At 38.7% G+C, this 13,786-nt stretch overlaps 1 protein-coding gene across 1 annotated transcript in view; it reads left to right on the top strand.

Moving 5' to 3' along the window:
* The first annotated feature begins 525 nt into the window (after positions 1-525).
* Positions 526-13,786, top strand: part of LOC117357417 (sulfotransferase 6B1-like) — a 37,272-nt gene continuing 24,011 nt past the window's right edge. The window contains exon 1 of the mRNA XM_033937958.1: positions 526-657. The gene's annotated coding sequence lies outside the window, so the exon portion shown is untranslated. The remainder of the gene's footprint in view (positions 658-13,786) is intronic.

The following is a 13,786-nucleotide window of genomic DNA, read 5'->3' as shown; positions in this document are numbered from 1 at the left end:
ACATATAATGATCCAGGACTCCCTCCCACTACAATAGAAAGGTCAGGAAAACTCTTAATCTTCCCATTTTCATCCAATACTTGTGATAAATAATAAATACCTTTAAACCCCCAAATTCTAAAAATCCTAGATGTCATACCAGGTTGAAAATCTCCATTACCCTGAATAGGTAGCAAATCTGATACTTGGGTTATATCTTGTCACAAACCCGAGCCCAATGCCGGCCTTGTGCCAGTTAAACCCCGGAGAAAACATCCCCTGAAACTGGTCCGGGCTAATCACTGTGTACCTGATAGGCAGGAACAAGACCAGGAAGCACAGGCTGAGTTCAGACCTGCTGCAGAACACAGCCTGGTGAAATCTGGCAGGGCCGCTTTAAATCCTCCATTTTGTAAGAGGCTGGCTAAACAGGGCAGAAGGCAGCCTCAGCTGAAGGAAGTTCAACCCCTGAGTAGGGCTGGGCGTGGTACAGCAGCTTTGCACCATTTGGAGAGCTGGCTGACCAGGAGGAAGGGAGACAGAGGAGAAGCTCTCAGGTGGAAGGAGCCTCCAAGTCCCCCAGAGCCAAAGGACATTGAAATGCTGGACTCTGAACCAGAAGGAACAACCCTGGTAACCCCAGATTATGAAGCAAAGGATTGCAGTGCTTTACCAGAGGTGGGATTGCTTGAAGAAATGAATATTAATTAGTTTGAGTTGCTTTCTGAGTTTATATTTTTTTGAATGTTTCCATTTCTGCTGGGCATAAGGATTTTCCTTGAGCTTGCTAGCTAAAGGGATGTATGCTAGCAAAGTGTTTGCTTGGATGAGAAGTTTTTTTTTTCTCTTTTGCCAAGATGGCTGCTATGAAAAGAACCTCAGCAATTTCTTTTCATAAGAGGTGAATATCCTGAAAGCTGGGGCATGTTTTGCCCAGCACCTTAGAAAAGGGTTTGCAGGTTATTTTGCTCTTGGTAACAAGGAGCCGGTTTGTCAATTTACAAGTAAGACTCTGGGAGAGTCAAGGACTGTCAGAGACTCTGTTATACCTGGGACATTGATAAATGAACTTTGGGAAAGTTATCCAGACCAGGCTGGTAACCATCATATTATTTTGTTTTCATTATGATGACCAAGATCTTTTGAGTCCATTTTCTTTTTATGCATTTTTGCTTGGACCTGTTCAGTTGAACAATAAATTTGATTTCTTTATTTTCATTACTTACCTGTGTGAGGCCATGCTGTTTATGCACATAGGATAAGTTTATTCACAAACAGGGACTTCCTCCCTCTTGGGGAAGCACGCTGGGGAGAATATTTTAAGCGTGGGCCGGTTACCGCAAGCCTCGAGGGCCGGCCACGCTACAATCTCCATAATTTAATTAAATTTCCCCAAACTGACCTCATTGAAGATAAAATAGGATTACCTTTAAAATGGATTGGTAATTTAGATGGATGTATCTGAAGAAGATATAATAAATGAAAAGGGTAATAGAAGGCTTTTTTCATATAATATAGGAGAAAATAAAACATCATCAAACACACAATCCCTAATATGTCATAAGCAAGCCTTCCCATAAATCCGAAGATCAGGAAGACCCATGCCACCCCATGTTCCTGAACCTAGTAAAAAATCAAAAGATAATTTTGGCTTTTTCCCATCCCAACAAAATTTAGTAATAACTGCTCTTAATTTCTGCCAATCTTTATTTGTCAATTCTAGGGGAAGCATTTGTAATGTATATAACCATTTAGGAAAAATAACCATTTTAAAAAGAGCGATACGCCCACCTAAGGATAAAGGCAAAGACTGCCGTTTTAATAACTTTTGTTTTGTGTAACTCATCAAATTGGAAATATTAGAACTATATAAAAATTTAGAATCTATAGGAATATAAATTCCCAAATATTTAAATTTATCTTCCATCCATCTAAGAGGAAAATTAGGACCCCACTATAATCTTAAACTATCATTAGTAGCCAAAGCTTCAGATTTATCCATATTTAATTTGAATCCTGAAAAATCATACTCAGCAAAACTTTCCAATAGAGATTGTAAGGAAATCTTAGGAATAGTTAAATGTACTAAAATATCGTCTGTAAAAGCAGCTATTTTAAAAGTAGAAGATCTAGCTACACCGCGAATATCTGGATTAGCCAGAATCTCACGAATCAACGGATCCAGGTTCAACACAAACAGTAACGGAGACAAAGGACATCCTTGTCTCGTGCCTTGTTCCACTGTAAAAAATTCTGAAAGGCATCCATTAACAAAAACTCTAGCCTGAATATCTGAATAAAGGGTTTTAATAGCATCTTGAAAATAACCTGTGATACCATATTTAGTTAAAACAGCAAACAAAAACTCTCATCTAACTCTATCAAAGGCTTTCTCAGCATCAAAACTAATCAATAAAGATGGTATATTCTTATAACGTACCCACTCTAATGAATATAATATAGATCTAATATTTTTAACCGCTGTACGTCCTTTTACAAATCCAACTTGAGGCTCAGAAATCAAATTAGGCAACAACTTTGGTAGTCTATTAGCCAAAATCTTAGCCAATAGTTTAGCTTCATAGCAAATCAAAGAAATCGGCCTATATGATTTTACCTTAGAAGGATCTTTACCCTGCTTTGGAAATACTATTATTTGAGACTGACAAAGAGTTTTAGGTAAAATTTGTTTGTCAATCTGATTATTAAACATCATCACTAAAGGAGTCGCTATGTTATTACCAAGAATTTTATAAAATTCTGCTCTATAACCATCTATACCAGGTGCTTTACATAACGGGCTTTGCTGTATGGCCAACAATAACTCTTCTTCCCCTATAGGACAATTCAACAATGTCTGCTCATCTTCTCTAATACAAGGTAATTCTAAACTGGACAAATAAGTATCACTTGATAATCCTATATCTTGGCTATTAGCAAGCAAAGAAGAATAATAACTCTGAAATGCTTTCCCAATATTATCTTTTATAAAAAATTGACCCTGGACCGATCTAATCCGCAAAACCCTAGTCAACCCATACCTTCCTTCACCAAACGAGCTAATAATTTCCCTGATTTATTACCATATTTATACAATTGATATTGATAATATTTCACAGATTTAACAGCCCTCTGATGAAGAAGTTCATTCAATTGAATTTGAATAGCTAATAATTGAGCCAAATTATCATCTGAAGGACATCTAGTTTGAATTCCTCTAATTTTAATTAATTGCTTTTCTAAACGTAATATAGCCCTATCACGCGATTTCTTTGTTTGACTAGAATAAGCAATTATTTCTCCCCTCATTACTGCCTTAGCTGTTTCCCAAAACAAAGTAGGATAATTTTTTGTTGTTCATTATTAATCTGATAAGAATTCCAACAATCAAGAATATGTTTTTGAAATTTAACATCATGGTATAAATCTAATGGAAATCTCCATTGAGGAAGACTCAGAGATTCAGAAACCAAAGACAATGTAGCCCAAACAAAGGCATGATCTGAAATCTCTGTAGGTCCTATACCAGAATCTTGAATTTTGGAAAATAAAATATCAGAACAAAGGAGATAGTCAATCCTGGAATGAGTATTATGAGCCCTGGAACATTGAGTATAATCTCCATCTAATGGATGTAGCACCCTCCATATATCCAATAAATTTAAAGACTCACGAAATAAAGGGATCCCTTTAGTTACATCCAATTTATCTGTTGCCTATCATTGGACCTGCCACCCTATTAAAATCTCCCCCTATCACAATAGGACAAGAATCTTGTTGCAAAAAGTAATTTAAAATTGTAGTAAAAAACTTTAATCATAAGAATTAGGAGCGTATAAATTACAAAGCAAAACATTAACCCCATTAATCTTAACATTTGCTATAATATAACGACTTTCTAAATCCACATTAATATGTATCTTTTCAACATTTATTTTTTTATGGAAATGAATAATTACCCCAGTCTTTCTATGAAGGGCTGGTGCTTCAATATAATCACCCACTCGCCAAGTAAGAAGTTTAGAATGTTCTTGTGATGTCAAATGAGTCTCTTGTAAAAAAAAAAAAAAACAATAGATGCATTATGTCTATTTAAGCTTTGCAAAATCTTTTTTCTTTTTAATGTAGAGGAAATACCCCCCACATTCCAAGTAATGATTTTTTAAAACCATAGGAATCCTTGTACAAAAAAGATATTATAAAAATTGAAAATTAAAATCACAACAATAGATAGAACTGTCCCAGCCACCAGTCCCCATCCATACCAAATAAAATAATATTCCAAGGTAATCATAAGAACATAAGCAATGCCTCCACTGGGTAAGACCCGAGGTCCATCGTGCCCAGCAGTCCGCTCACGCACAGGTCCAGGACCTGTGCAGTAGCCCTCTATCTATACCCCTCTATCCCTTTTTCCAGCAGGAAATTGTCCAATCATTTCTTGAACTCCAGTACCGTACTCTGTCCTATTACGTTCTCTGGAAGCGCATTCCAGGTGTCCACCACACGCTGGGTAAAGAAAAACTTCCTAGCATTCGTTTTGAATCTCCTCCACATCCCATGTCAAATAGAAAAAGGAAATCTTTTTTATCAACTTCCATCCAAAACCTCTTTCCCAACTCCCCATTACCCCACATACTTTTATTATCCAAACCTTCCCCCCATTCCACCACAAAATCAAAATTCTCCACCACCATCTATCCCATCCCTTCCACCCCCAAATCCAACCTAACTGCCTACCCCAACCCCTTAAATAATTACTCATAAAATTTAAACTCATATTTTGACTTTGTAAAAACCCAAAATCTAGAGCCCTCCCTATGTTCCCCCACTCCTTCCCAAACCCAGCCTCTAAATGAATATAATTATCATTAAACAATCAACTATTAACCATAAATATAATATATATCTGATAATCAAATCTATAAAAAAAATCATAAAAAGGTTAAAAATCAATTACTTTAAATGTTTCCCATATTATTTCATCTTTACATTAAAAATTAAAAGTATTATAAATAATTATATATATGTACATATATATACACACACACACACATATATATATACACACTCTATAAAAGAATTAATCATTGTGAAAAGGTTATTTTCAATTCTTATCCTAAGATTTAACCATAAAGCTAAAATGTATTACATATAAGTTCATTCAATTACAGAATGAATAAAATTTTTCCTATAAAATGTAATAAGATAATATAAGCTTATAAAGTAAATATTCTCATCTTTAGATATCCAAAAAACTATCATAAGTTGCTTGTAAATTCAAACTATTACAACTTGAATAGTCTATAAGATGTAATGGTTTATGTTTTATTGAAAAGCTTGATATACCTCCCAGCCTTATCGGTAGGGTTACTATAAAGCTCCAGAAAAAAAGAGAATGGATTAGACATTTGGGTTTTACTTCTACTGAAAGCTATGGAAGTAAAACCCGGATGTCTCAATCCATCCTCCTTTTTCTGGAGCCATATGGTAACCCAAACTTATCGGATCAGGGTGGTTTACAGTTTCCAAAAACTAAGTTTACTATTATTTTAATGGAGTTCCTTTTCCTCTTTTAAATACCTAACTACATCCAAAAGAAAGACATTCAACCAGAAATCCATTCATACTCCTATTATCTCCATGAAATGAGAGAAAAAACATTGTACTATTAGCCTTGGTTATACCTTGGTTATACCTTAAGAGTGTTGATTTCTGAGAATGACACGGGGACAAATTTTTCCAAGTTCCTGTGGGGAAGGGGAAAAATTTGTCCCCATTTTCCCATCCCATCCCTGTGAGTTCTTTTCCTGTCCCTGCCCCATTCCTGCAAGCTCTGTCCTCATCTGCACAAGCCTCAAACACTTTAAAATCATAAATGGTCAAGGCTTGTGCAGTTAAGGCAGAGCTTACAGGAATGGGACAGGGACAGGACAGGAAAATTGAGTTCCTGTGTGGATGGGGACAAATTTGAAGGGGAGGTTTGTAATTGAAGATTGAAGAATGATTGTCATTCTCTAATATCATCTTTAAAAGGAAATTTTGTAGAATTTTTAGAATTTACTTTTCTAATTTCCTTGGGTAGTGCATTTCAAGCATATGGTGCTAACCGGCAATGTACACAATATACATATACTATATGTGCCTATGGCGTAGAGAAGCAGCCTATTAGTGTAGGCTGCTTCTGCACATGTCTGGAGTTGGCCTACAGGGGTGAGGAGCCATGGTCAGCATCTATATCCCACATCACTTGGAAACAAGGATGGACATATAGTATTGATATAGGCCAGGGGTAGGTAATTACAATGAATATGTATGAGATGGATTTGCAGGCACTGCCTCCTTGAGATGCAAATCTATCTCATGCATATTTATTGTGGCTATCCTGAAAACCTGAACTGACTCCGGCTCTCAAGGACTGGAATTGCCTGCCCCTGTTATATGCCATGTGAAGAGGTGTGAAAGGGCTATAAAAGGAGGTAATACGTACTGTGTCTTATCACTACCTCAAACTTCTCTCTATCACTGCCACAAAGAGAGTAGTTCAAAGACATTATCACTGCCTCAAAGAGCCTTGAATCCATCATGAGGATGTGGCACGAGGCCATAAGTATAGGTATTCTAAATTCATGTCTGTGCTGCTAACATCTAAGCTGCCCACTCTGACCCATCTATTATTGTGCATGAATCAAGAATGGTTATATAGAAGCACATGAAGCACCATGACAGAAATGAACATTTGATCATGATATAACAAATGCACATGCATGTTTTATTAGTTCACTGGTATGGGCCTAAGGCTCTGATTGGCTCAGGTGCCTAGGGCCTCTCCAATAAGAAGGGGAAGGTCACAGTTTTGAATAGGTGGGCCTGCCAGCTAGAGGGAGTAGGCATCCCTCCTGCCAGCCTTTTTCTGAAAGGTACAGAGCAGGAGGGTTGTTAGGGGGTTTTGTCAGGAGCTAATTTTTTTTTTTTTAGCTATTATTTTTTAATATATCAAGAACCTCCCTTGAGCACCTGGGCCTAACGGCTTTTCAGTTTTGTGGTCAGCTCTCTTGCATTCTCATATCCCTTGTTTCCTGCACAGCATTCATCTTTCTTGTAAAACTTCCATAAGCTTATTATACCACTATAGGGCTAAGATCTCTTTCAGTAGAATTGTTTTTCTCTCCAGCTGTGCTTTCTGTTTGACCCTGCTTTCAAGAAAGCAGAAGTGTCTTTCAGAGATGACAGTTTCTAGTCAGTGTCCATTTTGCTCTTTCAGCAACTATTTTAGGTCTTAGCTGTATTGACCTGTTTCTGCTATATTGGGGAAATTCTCAGGGGTCTTCATTCTCAGGGATCTTCACCTGGCTTTTCCTGCACAGGACTTCTCTTCCCTCCCTCATTAATCAGGGGTCTTTTTTTAATTTGCAGGGGGAGGGGTGTCTGAGCTGTTAAGACATCCTGTCAGTGCCTGAGCCAATCAAAGTAAGGCTACAACAACTCAGATTTGTTGTAGCATCCTGGCTCCTTCTCCATAGCATTCTATTGTGAGAGGATTCGGCACCTGGGTAATTTCATGTGAGTCCATTTGAATGGACCTGAGCATGAAGAAGAGCACTTTGTGTGCCCAAACTCTGCCCCTAAATCATTTTTGTGACTCTGTTAACAAGAGCCACTGTCCCAGTGATGGCATTATATTTTAGAAGCATGTGAAATTAAAGACAGAGCTTATGAAAGGATGCAAAACCTGAACCAAATTGAATTGAGCAAGGGGAAATCAAGCAAACAGGCCTTTTGGTTATATAACAATTACATAACTGCCTCATTTTGTTAATCTGACAAGTGCCAAAAAAACCTCTTTCACCTGTTGGCATCCTTGTTTATCTCTATACAACCGTATTCATTTCGGATCAACAAGCTTTTGATTCCCTCTATTTTACCAATGCCAGTTCTCACAACGTATTTTTCATTTTGCTCTCCTGAAAGAATATTCTCTTACCGTGGAATTATTAGGTCGAATTAGACATTTCACAGGGAAAAGCTAACACAATAAGCCTAATTCGTTTCTTTCTCATAAGAACAATTCCAGCTTATCCTGCTAAATCCAGTTTCACTTAAGACATACACAATGATTTATTACTCATTACTGTTTTATATAAATGTGTGGTCCCTTGGTTTATCAAGTAGCTGAAAGACTCCTGATTCCATTTCTCTCCACCTGGCAGTGAACAATAGAGCGGAATATACAGTAAATACTGAAATAAATCAATTGCATACTGTTCATGGAGAGTGATGATAATGTTTGTATTCCCCAGTTCACAAAGAACTAGCCATTTCACTGAAAGACCCTGCAACATGAGGTGCCCTGGGCTAGAGCGTCACCTGGTCCACAGGTTAAGATGGCCCTGAGTAGCTTCTATCTAGTGAGAGATTAGAGAAACTGGGCCTCTTCTCCCTTGAAAAGAGGAGATTGAGAGGGGACATGATCGAAACATTCAAGATAATGAAGGAAATAGACTTAGTAGATAAAGACAGGTTGTTCACCCTCTCCAAGGTAGAGAGAACGAAAGGGCACTCTCTAAAGTTAAAAGGGGATAGATTCTGTTCAAACGTAAGGAAGTTCTTCTTCACCCAGAGAGTGGTAGAAATCTGGAATGCTCTTCCGGAGACTGTTGTAGGGGAAAGCACCCTCCAGGGATTCAAGACAAAGTTAGACAAGTTCCTGTTGAACCAGAACGTATGCAGGTAAGGCTAGTCTCAGTTAGGCCACTGGTCTTTGACCTAAGGGCCGCTGCGTGAGCGGACTGCTGGGCACAATGGACTACTTGTCTGACCCAGCAGTGGTAATTCTTATGTTCTTAAATCTCTAAAAAAAAAAAAGGGAAAAGAGGTGGGATTTGACATACCACCTATAGAAAGGGAAAGGGGGTGGGATTTGATATACCACCTTTCTGTAGTTACTTATTTTGTACTTGGGGCAATGGAGGATTAAGTGACTTGCCCAGATTTACATATTTTATGCAGGTACTTATTCCTCCATTGCCCCAAGTACAAAATAAGTGACTTGCTCAGAATCACAATGAGCTGCAGTGGCAGGATTTGACATATCATCACCTCAATGAGCTGCAGTGGCAGGATTTCTACCACCTTTCCGTATACAACCAAAGTGGTTTACATATTATATGCAGGTACTTAATCCTCCATCACCCCATGTACAAAATAAGTGACTTGCCCAGAGTCACAATGAGCTTCAGTGGCAATTGAGCTCAGAGACCAAGATGCTTATGTTTTTATCCATGGTCACCTCTGATGTCCTGCCTAAATCTCACCAAAAGCAACCGCATTAGTCCACTGGAAGCCATCCTAAATCATATCCCCTTTCTCCTTCATTCTATAACTTGGGGCCAAATTTAAAGTTAATTTGTCACCATGCATGTATCCTCCTAAGTGCTAGTATTCTATAATATAAGCATGCCAATGGCAAAGTGCCATTGGCACCCCTATATTAAAGAATACTAGCACTTTGCTTGGTGCTATTTGAGGGGTGTGTGCTTGGTGCTATTTGAGTAGCACCCTAAAAGTCAGCAACTGGCTTAGACTCAGAGAAGCAAAAAACAGGAAGACCCAATGTTCCATAGGAAAAGGAGCAATCCAACAACAAAACAAACAATGTTCCATAGGAAAAGGAGCAATCCAACAACAAAACAAACAATGTTCCATAGGAAAAGGAGCAATCCAACAACAAAACAAGCTGTGGATGAGATACAATGTTCTTGACCTTCCTTTATTTGTTCAAACAATATCAAGAGAAATATCCACATCGACCGTATTAAAAACTAACAGACCCGACACAGGCCGTGTTTCGGCTAACAAAAGCCTTTCTCAAGGGTCCGGTTGTTAAATAATACGCTGTTATGGTGGAATTGGTTTCCAAATTGCAAATGTCGGCTTGTAGAACGAAGTAGGGCTGACCACTAGTGTTCAGAAACGCGAGGAGGTGTTCACAAGGGAGGAGCTTGGGTGGGAATATCAATTACACATGAACCTCATAGAATAGGGTTACAAGCGGTCCAGGAAATTCCAGATATGTTCTCTTTTAAGAGGATGTCTGGGTGCCCAGATTAATTTCCAAAACCCGGCAGTTTGTCTGGGTTTTGGAAGACCCTGAGTTCAAGGCCACGTCAGGAGATCCTCCGAGCACACGCAGGTGTGACACAATGATATCACATGAATGCGCGCATGCATACGATGTCATTGCTTCACATCCACCCATGCTTGGAGGCCCTCTAGATGCGGGCCCCGACTTGGGGAAGAAGAGGCGAAGTCTGTGAGGGGGCGGGGCTGGCGGCGGAACATGGTAGAATGAGGCGGGGCCACGTGTTCTCTTTTTTAAATTAAGAAATCTGGTAACCCTATCATAGAATGCTTTAAGGTACACATCAAAGTGATGCATTTGGACCTGTGCATTTTTTATACCTACTATTGACATGGTGTAAGTGGGCATATCTAAATGTAGATACTGACTAACACTAGTATTTTATAGTGGAATCTTGGTACCCAAATGCCATTATAAAATTTGCCTCAGTGCCAGTGGTGTAGCCATGGTGAGCCCAGCCCCCCCATTTTGGGCTCAGGCTCACCAAGAAGCAACACACCTCTGATGAAGCTGCTGTGGATCTTCAGGCTCCGCCAGCTAAAAACTTCTAACATCTCTCCCTCCTGCATCTTTTAAAGCTCAAGCCCAAGTCCACATTTTCTAACCAGAAATTTAAGAAAATCATTCAACTGAATTCAAAAGCCTGGGTATGGAATCCACTACCATTAAAGCAATAATTCAATCTGCATATGTTGACAACTTACTGTATATATGTAAGTTGTCAACATATATGTATCTTTGTTTTAGAGTCCTGGTCTCTTGCAATTTAGTTATTACATTTTGTGCATCTTTATTTTGCTTAATTGCAAGAGCCCAGGACTCTAAAACTACATTAAGAAGAGGCGGGGGAAGGGATCAATTTAGTCTAATCCCTCTCTGCAGCATTATTGTGTTAAAGTAAGCTTCTAAAGCTAGAATTTTTGTTAAGAATCTGCTCTCTAACAGTTTAATACTCTAAAATCTGGCTGCTTTTTGGAACTCTGCCAGGTCCTTGTAACCTGGATTGCCACTGTTGGAAACAGGATTTGGGGCTAGGTGGACTCTTGCTCTGACCCACAGGACACCTCATCTTCTTATATTATATTCTAATCTGTACATATCGAGAGTAAAAGCCAATCATCCCATAGCTGGAATAAATAACAGAGAAGATATTTCATTGAGTGGAATGCTTTCTTGTCTCTGTTCCCCCAATGGAAAGTTTGCCCAAAGAGGACCAAGATCCCTTCTAAAGGAGCTTTAGCCATGGTTAAACACTTACTTGTGGAAATCTTTTTTTTAAGTTCCATCTTTTTATTGTATATTTCAAAAACAGAAATAAAACCATAACATGAACAAATGTAAACATCAATAGCAAAAATTACAATTGAGACCATCTGAATTTAACTAGCAGTGAGTATCAAAATTATGAACAAGTTCACACATTTACTATCATCGGTGAGAGGTCAAAAAGGTAAGTATACACAATATGTAAGGCTGTGAAGGCTTAATCGAGTTAATTTATGACTCTATATCGAGCAATAGTCTATTACAGGAGTCCATACTTTCAAGAAAGTCGGTAGAGAGTTAGTTTTTTCCGCAGCAACTTTTTCAAACTTGGTATATAAGCACACTGAATTCCACCAGTGGGCATAGGAGAGAAGTGAGAAGTCTTTCCAGGTGGATAATATAGATTTAAAAGCAATGAGAATCAGACAGGCAAACAATCTAGTTTCAAATTTGTCTAACTGAGATGTGAGAGCAGGGGCACCGTATATAATAACCTTATAAGATATGGGTTCAGAAATGTGTAGGATCTTACATATGGTGAGCCATATCATGTTCCAGAAATGTTGTAGAAAGGAACAATGGAATATCATATGAGCATAAGTGCCAGTATGTGTAGTACAAGACCAACATTTATCAGATATAGATACATTAATTTTGTGCAGTTTAACAGGGGTCCAGTACACTCTATGGTATAGAAAAAGAGTTAGCTGAGACATAGCTGAAGATTTCATCGCTTTAAAAGATATCCTCCATATATCCTCCCAATCCGGTACTAGGTCTGGATGTTGAACATCACTAGCCCAGATCTCATAAAGTACCGTTGGTGATGTAAATTTCTTATTATGTAAGATTTTATACCAACGCGATGCTTGGCCTGGGAGAGATTGTAATTGGGTCACCCATTGTAATATAGTAGGCTGATCATTGGAAAGTTCTTTGTGTTTAAGATATGTATTTAGACAATGCATTAACTGTAGCCACTGAAAGTAATGAGTTGAGGACAAACCAAATTTCTGGATCAATTGGTTGAAGGGTGCGAATCCGTCATTGTCTCTCAAATGTTGAATGGACCATATTCCCAGCTTGCGCCAGGACTGCCATTCTATATATTGACCCTGAATCTTCAAGTGTGGGTTTCGCCAAATAGGTGAAGCCATGGTTTCACTCCAAGAAAGGGGAGCTTGATCGTCCACTGTTTGTAATGCAATCCTAGTAGCATTAATGACGAGGTTGCCTTTAGTCTTATGATCCGGTTGTAGGAATGGTAAGTATTTTAGATGTTGTTCACCAAAAAGTTTGCGTTCCAGGATAAGCCAAATTGAAGGATGTTCTTCTATGTTGGTAGACAACCACTGGGAGCCCTGTCTACAAATGAAAGCCAAGTGATAATAATAGAGGTCAGGGAAGTTGACTCCACCTCCGTCCTTGTGGCATTTTAGCTTTTTCAAAGCTATGCGTGGTGTCTTCTTGTTCCATAGATATTGGGACAGAAGTGATTCGAATTTTTTATAGGATGCCGCCGGAAGAAGAGCAGGTATCATTGATAATATGTAGGTAATTTTCGGAATCAGTATCATTTTTAGAGAGTCCAACCGACCCCACCATGATAATTTTAGTGGTGACCATCTAGAGGTAGTAGAGTTGATGATCTGGAGTATCAAAGATGTATTCAAAACCAAGGTTTCTTCCATTGAGTCACCAAAATATATCCCTAAGTATTTGAGTTTATCCGGAGCATATTTTAGATTCAACTGCTTGATAATATCTCCACATGGCTTACCCGTTAGTGGCATGACTTCTGTCTTGGTTCTATTCAGCTTGTATCCAGATACCTTCGAGTAGGCATCTATATTATTGATAATAGATGGCAAGGAAGATATAGAGGCATATAGTTGAACGTCATCTGCGTATGCCGTCATTTTAACATGTATATCATCAATGCAGAGTCCCTGAATCAGAGGGTCCGACCTCAGAGTAATAAGTAAAGGTTCCAGCGCTAAGTTGAATAGCAGAGGCGATAATGGGCAGCCCTGTCTTGTTCCTCTAGTTGGCATGAATGATTCTGAGAAGACATTGTTGATGCGAAGTCGAGTGGAGGGATTAGAGTATAGGACCTTGATCATTTTGATGGAGTCCTTGGAAAAGCCGAACCACAGTAGTGTTTGAAATAAAAAAGGCCACTCCACTCTGTCAAAAGCCTTTTCAGCGTCGAGAGACATTGTGATTCCATCAGGTAAGTATGTTGGAGCCAGTGAAAGTACGTGAGCAAAGAGTCTTGTGTTGTCACTGGAGAGTCTGCCTTTCAGGAAACCAGTCTGTTCCATACTGATCAATTTTGGGAGTACCGTTTGTAGTCTTAACGCCAGAATTTTTGCAAATAGTTTAGCGTCTATATTGATG

This window comes from Geotrypetes seraphini, chromosome 3, assembly GCF_902459505.1.
Source record: "Geotrypetes seraphini chromosome 3, aGeoSer1.1, whole genome shotgun sequence".
Lineage (NCBI taxonomy): Eukaryota > Metazoa > Chordata > Amphibia > Gymnophiona > Dermophiidae > Geotrypetes > Geotrypetes seraphini.
Note: the sequence above shows the minus strand (reverse complement) of the source record. Positions and strands in the feature narration are given on the sequence as shown.